The sequence below is a fragment of the Microtus ochrogaster genome, linkage group LG5 (assembly GCF_000317375.1).
Source record: "Microtus ochrogaster isolate Prairie Vole_2 linkage group LG5, MicOch1.0, whole genome shotgun sequence".
In the NCBI taxonomy this organism is placed as follows: domain Eukaryota; kingdom Metazoa; phylum Chordata; class Mammalia; order Rodentia; family Cricetidae; genus Microtus; species Microtus ochrogaster.
This window is the reverse complement of record NC_022031.1, coordinates 42,443,369-42,451,252: the sequence shown is the minus strand read 5'-3', so window position 1 is coordinate 42,451,252 and position 7,884 is coordinate 42,443,369.

Genomic DNA, 7,884 nt, shown 5'->3' with positions numbered 1-7,884 from the left:
AACCATAACATGGTGGGGGGCCCACCTTTCAATCCAGCAGATGTTAGTTAAATCATTTCATGAGCTGCAAAAGTTGGTAGGGGTGGATGCTAATCTTGGATCTGAAATGGCCCCGAAGGCCTGTGAGATAGACTTGCCCCTCAGCCAGCTATGGCGGCACGAGCAGTCCCAGCACTGTGAGCCAAAGCACGTTTATCACGAATCCAGCGCCAGCTGGGCTACATAGTGAGACCTTGTGTCAAGACACAAACCAGGGAGGAGAGGGGACAAGAGGGGATCAAGATGGCTCAGCAGGTAAAGGCGCTTAGTGCCAAGCTTGGCATCCTAAGGTCGCTCCTGGGAATACACACGGGCAGAAGGAAAGGACCGACTCCTGGCTGTCACACATTTACCCACACTTACACACTTTAAATAAATAGATAAACATTTTCCAATGACTTGGCCCCGGCTTAGCCGCATTATAAAGTGGGGCAGCCCTCTGAAGAGGTAGAGTCTAGTGAGGAAGCTAGCTATCTGGGGACGCGCTCACAGAAGGGCTCTTGACCTCCTCCTCCCCTGTCTGTCTCCCAGCCGCTGCAAGATGAGGAGCCTCCTCCACCACACACCATGACGTTTTGACTAACAACAGGCTAAACAGGGGTGGACAGACGTCACTCAAACTGTGAGCAGGCATCATCACTTTCCCAGCTTAGTCCCTGGTTACCTCTGGTAGTTTGTCATAGTGTGGGAAAGTCAGCTAGCAAAGTGGCTAAGAAGCTGGGCTCTGGGGTGAGATAAGCTCATCCCTTATCTGCCGATTGGCCTGCTGAGGGGTTTACAGAGTAACACATACAGGATCCTTATCCCGGGGCGGCAGGGCAGGATGTAGGAGTGCTCAGTTGGCATTGGCTATTGTGATTATTCGTGGAGCGGGCATTGCCAGTAGAGGAGGCCCCTGATGTGCCAGTAGGATGAGAACAAACAAACAGTTGTGAGAACTGACCACGGGACCGTGAGCTGTGAACACAGCGAGGGCAAACAAGAACGTGTCTCCGGAAGCTACCAAGATCTGGGGACAGTCTGCACTCCTCCACAACAGAGGTACTCTAGCTGAGGTTAGCCGACTTCCAGGGGGCCCAAAGACCCCTGCTGACATGGGAGCTAGTCCTTAAAGCAGAGGACACCCCCCCCACACACACTCACTCTCACACCAGCAGGTGCAGCAGCTTGCCCGCCCGAGATAATGAAATGTTTACTGTAAAGATTAGCTTGTCAAGGGGAAGCCCAGGCAGATGGCTATTGATCCTGTGCCTAGCTGCCATCCCTGTCCCTTACATCTGAGGTGAGGTGTTGGAGAGGGGCTGTCTCTGACCCAGAATGCAGGCGGGGGCTCGGGTCCCAGATACACAGCGCTACATAAACTTTCTCAAGAGGTAAGAAGGCCTCTTGAATCTGCAGCCTGCTCCCCAGAGTGGCTTCCACATCTGCCTCCTTGGGCAGATGAAAAAGACACAGGGAACGTGAGACTTGAGCTCGTACCCCACTTCAACCACACCGTCTATTGCGGAAGGATGAGGATTCATTCTGAGAAACGCTTCCTTAGGTGATGTCATCATTGCACAAATATGACAGACTGCACATCCACAAACGAAGCCCCAAATGTCACCGGACCCTACAGTCTTAAGGGAACGCTGTCATATGTGTGATCTGTCGTTGAAGGAAATGTCATTCTGGGGTCCCTGTCTGTGAGCTGGATCCTGTAACACTGTTGGATAAGCCCACAGTAAGACCTGTCTTACAGATGTTATGAGACCTAAATTAGAAAACAGATGGTGGAGGTGGGGCAGGCCTTTAATTCCAGCACTCAGGAGGCAGAGGCAGGTGGATTTCTGAGTTCGAGGCCAGTTGGGTCTATAGATCAAGTTCTAGTAAAGATAAGGCTGCAACCTTGTCTCAAAAAACAAAACCAAACAAACAAAGGAAAGAGAGAAAGAAGAAAGGAAGGAAGGAAAGAAGGAAGGGAAAAAGCATGTCAAAGTTCTGAGAACCAACATCATTGGTTGAATGTTTGTTTTATTTGGTTTTTTTTATCTTTAAGATTATACATATGTAAAATTATGCATATGTCCATGTGGGAACAGCACAATGCTCACAGAGCACAGAAGATGATGTCAGAGCCCCTGAAGCTAGAGTTACAGAGGGTTGCGAGGCACCCAAGGTGGGTGCTGGGAACTGAACTCAGATTCTCTGCAAGAGTGGTGTGCCCTCTCAACCACCCCTGGCCAATTCCCCAGGACCCATTGAATTATTTTTTTCAAGATGGAGGTTAGGACCCTCATACTATGCGGTAATTTCTCCAGTGCATCATGCTGGTTGGTGTTATCAGGATCCTGCAGAACCCAGCTAAATGCAAGCTGGTATGTGAAGGTCTCGGGCTTGGCCTTGTCCCTGTGGGCAAGCTGTGCCAACCAGCGGTGAGTGTTCAGAAAATGTAGGTGTTTCCCGATGACCACCTGGACGGAAGTGAGCCTGGAACTACTCCCGGTTGGTTAGAGTTTGTGCGTAGAACTTGAAGTTAACTGATTGATCGGACTGAGAGGTGATGGACATGAAAGGCAGAGGCAGAGCTGAATCTCCTTCAGTCACACTCCAGCTCCTCTCAAAAAGATAATAAGCCTGGAGGGGAAGAGTCCAGAGAGAAGGTAAGGAGCTTATAGCAGAGATGGTGGGAGATGTTTATAAAGGTCCACAAGACAGATGCCTCCAGCTTGCTGGATATGCACCCAACAGCAGGGATTGGATCTGGACTCTCTGCAGAGACTGGAGCCTTCACAGTCATTGCCAACATCTTGGTGCATTTTCTCCATCTCCTCCAGTTGGCAATGGTTTCCCCAGAGCAGGAGAGACTCCTATGGAGACCGTGATGAGGAAGAGCTCGGCACGGAGATGGGGGCGGGTGGGGGGCCGGCAGAATGACATGTAGAATGGTTCCTGAAGCTGAGGGAAGAGGTAGAGGGAAGGAAGAAGGGACGGAGAAGCCAGGAAATGCCACAAGACATTGTTATTTAAAACTCCACTAGGGCCTGGAATGGCTGTCCTTGGGTTCTGTGACAACGATGCTACTTTGAACTTGAGCAGGATTGCATCTGAGAGGTGCTTCTGGTAAGAGGTCAGCAACTGGGGTTTGAGGATGGGTGAGGGGTGAGAACGCACAAGGAGCTCCACACCTGCCTGGAGAAGCTCAGCTCACAGGGAGGAAAGAGGGCAGGTCGGGGCTGTGGGCCTAGGGAAAGCAGGGATGTTTTGTCTTTGGGGAGTTTGTCTTGTTTTGATTGAGTTGAGTTCTTTTTTGTTTGTTTGGTTTTGGTTTTTTTTGTTTTTTGAAACAAGGTTTCTCTGTAGCTTTGGTGCCTGTCTTGGAACTAGCTCTTGTAGACCAGGTTGGCCTCGAACTAATAGGAGTTGAGTTCTTATATTGCCCAAGCTGGCCTCAAACTCCTGAATTCAAGAAAGCCCCCCAGTTCAGCCTCCCAAATCATTGATAACAGGGGCCCTGCCACACCTGGCTACCTGGGTTGACCTAAATGAATCACACCGGTGCTGTCGGAGGCAAAGGAAGAAGAAGCCGGACCCCCAGGAGGCTTGGTCCAGGTGGGGAACTCTGGGTACTCTAGTTACTGACTGCAGGGCTGGCCTTGGACAGCAGAAGCTCAAAGAGGAGCCCTGTGTGAGGGCCGAGGATGACAGGTGTTTGCAGATGGAAAAATTAAGTCCTGACGCTATACAACAACCTGCAGTGAATGTTCCAGATAATTGACTGGAGGCAGCCTGGGGAAACGGAGTCTTTTTAAAATTTCAATTCGGAGCACACGGACCATAGACCAAGGGCACAGGGGCTGGGAACCAGAGAAAGTCCTGCTGCACCTCAGTTGCAAATTTGCAAAGAAAAGAAAGCGATTCAAGGGATGCCAGTATGACACGGTCAGGAGGCAGGGTAAAGAAGAAGAGCTGTGTATCGGAACCTTCCAGGTATCATGCTGGGGATGAAGGTCCAGCGAATCCACTTGCACAAGGCAGGAGTCGGATGGAAGACCTTCTAGAATATTCCTTTTGAGCAAGGGTGTCCCTTCCCCCCATTTCTTCTTGTCCTCTCTAAAAGGCCTCCTGTACTTCCTTCTAGTGTCCCGAAAGCTGGCAAACCTGACTGGTCTGGCAGAGACGAGAGTGGACGCAGCCTGTCAAGCAAAGATGGGCATGCCGGCCCTTGACTCTGGGCCCTTCTCGTCCTTTTCCTCCGCCTCAGTTCCCCCTCTGAGGCAATAAGCTTGCCTTGGGGCCATGTTCTTCAAAGGGGAGTTTCGCTAATGAGTGACAGTTGTTGTTTTCATCATCTGAGCGGCTAACATGGAGGTCGGAGGGGAGGGCGGGGTGCAGAGCCGAGCTCCAAAGCTCAGACAAAGTTAACTGCAGGCCCTTTAAGCAAGATCCAAACAGAAACATTTCCCTCTTAATTAATGGCTGCCTTTGAGGTTATTAAGTTAGACTGGGTAGGTGTGTGGCCTTTCTTTCTACTGCCCTTCCAATTAACAGGCACTTTGCTTGGTAAATGTTAATTTAGAGTAATTGGGTGTGCAGATGAGGGGCGGGAGTGAACGCCTGACTGCAGGTTAATTGCTGGTGAGTGTCGTTCCTGCAGCCTTGGGCCTGGATGATTAATGGCCTCAGAGTACTGGAGAAACCCCTGAGGCTAGCAGAGGCTGCCTAGTTTTAACCCTTCGGTTACCAGAATGAGAAAAATCGCAGAGCAGGGACCCTGTAGGGGTGCTACACCACAGGGGTGCCCTGTGCGTCACTTCCGGCCATACATCTCCAAAGCTGGATATTGCCCAAGATAAGCCCTAACCACATCACTCTATAGGTAGAAGGACTAAGCAACTGAACCAGAAATCACCCTGAGATGTTATGATCTGGAGAAATAAAACCAATTTCTACCCTTCCCTCCATTACCCAACCCCGAGTCTCTGCTGTCACTCAGCAACCCTTCCAACTACATCCATCTGGGACAGCCAGGGTGACGCTCATAGGTTGGCTTAGTGTAGCCATGAGAGAGTTTTGCAGAAGGCATCCAAGTTCAAGAGCCCTGGTAAGGGGCAGTGTCCCTGCTGAGCAAAGGGGTCTGCGGCATCTCTTGGAAGGCTTCAGAGGCTCAGCAGAGAGTGCCCTGAAGATTTCCTTGTGGAGGAAGACTTCCCTGAGCACAGAGCTTCTGAGTCTTCCCAGGGTCCACAGCCTTTCTTCCTATAGGTTTCAATTCTGGACCTTCCTAGCCAGCCCCATAATTACATAAGCCAATTCCTTGCCGCAGATCTTAGGGTATACCACGCGCAGGTTCTGTCTAACATCTGTCCACATCAGGCAGATTTACAGCTCAGATGATGTCTAGTCCACAGCCCCGAAGTCCCTCAGGACAGGAGGATCTCCCTCCCCTAGGCTCAGCTCTCCTGACAGCTGGCCTCACTAACACAATCCAGGCTGACTATCTCCCAGCTCTCAGGCGCACTGGTAAGAAAGTTTCTCTATCCCCCTGGGTTACTCAGCTTCCCAAACCCAGTTCCTAGTTCGTGCATTCTGTCCTCACCCAGGCAATTCCTCCCCTGGAGACTCCCTCTCCGGAAGAGGTCATAAAGTGAGACATTTTTCTCTCCAAGACATAAATTACTGTGACAAGCAGGGATTGTTGCGGTCCTTGTTTTATTGTGAAAGAGAAAAATGGATCTTTTGTCAATTAAAAACCTCCAGGTCATGGCAGCAAATAATAGAGGCAGAGTATTAGACACCTGTGTATAAAAGGAGGAGAGAACACGAATATGTTCACAGTGACATACAGAAGGGGTGGGGCGTTCATAGCTAGGGGGTGAGGTTGGCCGTGGGGGTGGGGTGTGGCGAGGGTGAGAGCAAGACAGCTCAGTGAAAGACACTTGGATGTTTGAATCGCCGGTACATTATCTACTCAAAAACTAAAAACTATTTAAAGATACTGGCTCTTCAAGAAGGCCCTGAGTGTCCCTGTGATGTGTAACATGAACGGGCAGGCTTCCTTGTTTGGGTTTCTGTCCCGCCCGGTACCCCACAACTGTTTAGCCCCAAAGAAAATCACACATAGGTCTCCATAAATTATAAGCTGATTGGCCCATTAACTCTAGCCTCTCACTGGCTAACTCTCACATCTTGATTAACCCATTTTTCTGATCTATGTTAGCCATGTGGCTCAATACCTTTGTACCTTTTTTCAGTGGGGCAGATCACATCCTGCTGCTTTGGTGATCTGGGTAGGTGTGGGAGGAATCAACTTCCTCCTTCCCAGAATTCTCCCATTCTCCTTTTGTCATTTCTACTTCCTGTCTGGTTTTCCCACCTATACTTCCTGCCTGGCCAATCAGTGTTTATTTAAAACATGATTGACAGACTACAGACAATTCTCCCACACCACTGATGGACTGTGGAAACAAAGAAATGGCTTAGAAACTCTCTCTCTCTCTCTCTCTCTCTCTCTCTCTCTCTCTCTCTCTCTCTCTCTGTGTGTGTGTGTGTGTGTGTGTGTGTGTGCATGAGTGTATATCAAAGAGGTCAGGGTGGTGGGGAGACAGAACAGACAGACACACTGCCAACAAGGAGCAGGAGACTGGCTGGAATAAAGGATATGGGCTTTGAGAGAGACAGGACTGGAGCAAACAAGGGACACACAAGACCAGCCTGTACACTGGCCCTCAGCTCTAGAGCTGCCCAGTCCTTCAGAGGAGACACTGTCTAGTGTCCAGGGCTGTCCCTAGATCAGCTCAGGCCCCTGGGTCAGCATGGGAATGTGGTCCTCAGGGAAGAAAAGGAAGCAGGGGCTTGGAGTCAATGAGATGCCTACTTTTAGGACCCCAGTGGGCAGTGCCCAAGCTGAGTTAAAGTTGGTTCCACCTGGAGTACCCAGAGATTCAAGGTGAGAAAACAGTGTGTTTACTGGATTCACTGCAAGGTTATCCTGTGGGGCTAGAAGACAACCATGCCCATCTCAGAGAGCTAAGGCTGATGTGGTTTTACAGGCCCAGGAAGTGGTTTTATAACACACAGCCCAGCACAAAGTAGGGGGCTTTAAGGGGGCAGTACACACTTGGAGGCAGAATTCATTTTGCCAGCAAAACCACAAGACACTGAGGGCTGTGGCCAGCCATCCCCTCCGCCCCAGAAAAAACTCAATCACACCATTGCTGTGGAAATAGAGAGGTCACTGTAAGTCTGTTGTGACAAAATAGCAGATCAATTAATTTTTCAAAGGGGTTTAGGTCTACAAGATGGCTCAGTACTTAAAGCACTAGTCTCCAGGCCTAACGACCCAAGCTCAATGCCCAGAACTCATGTCAAGGTAGAAGAAGAAAACAGACTCCACAAAGTTGTTCCCTGACCTCCACACATGGGCTGTGGCACCTATCATGCCCCCTACATCCCCAGGTTTATTTGGGCTTGCAGTTTGAACAGCTATAGTTCCTCATGGTGGAAAAGCCCGGTGGCAGGAGTCAGGCATCTGCAGTTTGGAAGCAGAGTGTGGATGGGAAGTGGGGCCAGAATAGCACCCTGACCTGGGGATCAGGGTTCAAACATTGGCACTCGTGCAGGGACATTTCACATTCAAACCAGAGAAGGACGTACGTGTGTGTGGGTATATATGCATGCACGCATTCGAGAAGTACGTACGTGTGTGTGGTTATATACGCATGCACGCATTCGAGAAGTATGTATGTGTGTGTGGTTATATATGCATGCACGCATTCGAGAAGTGATGTGGGAGTGTCATATATCAATCTGTTGATTTCATTGGTTAAGTAATAAACAAACTGCTTGGGCTCATAGCTTAGAACA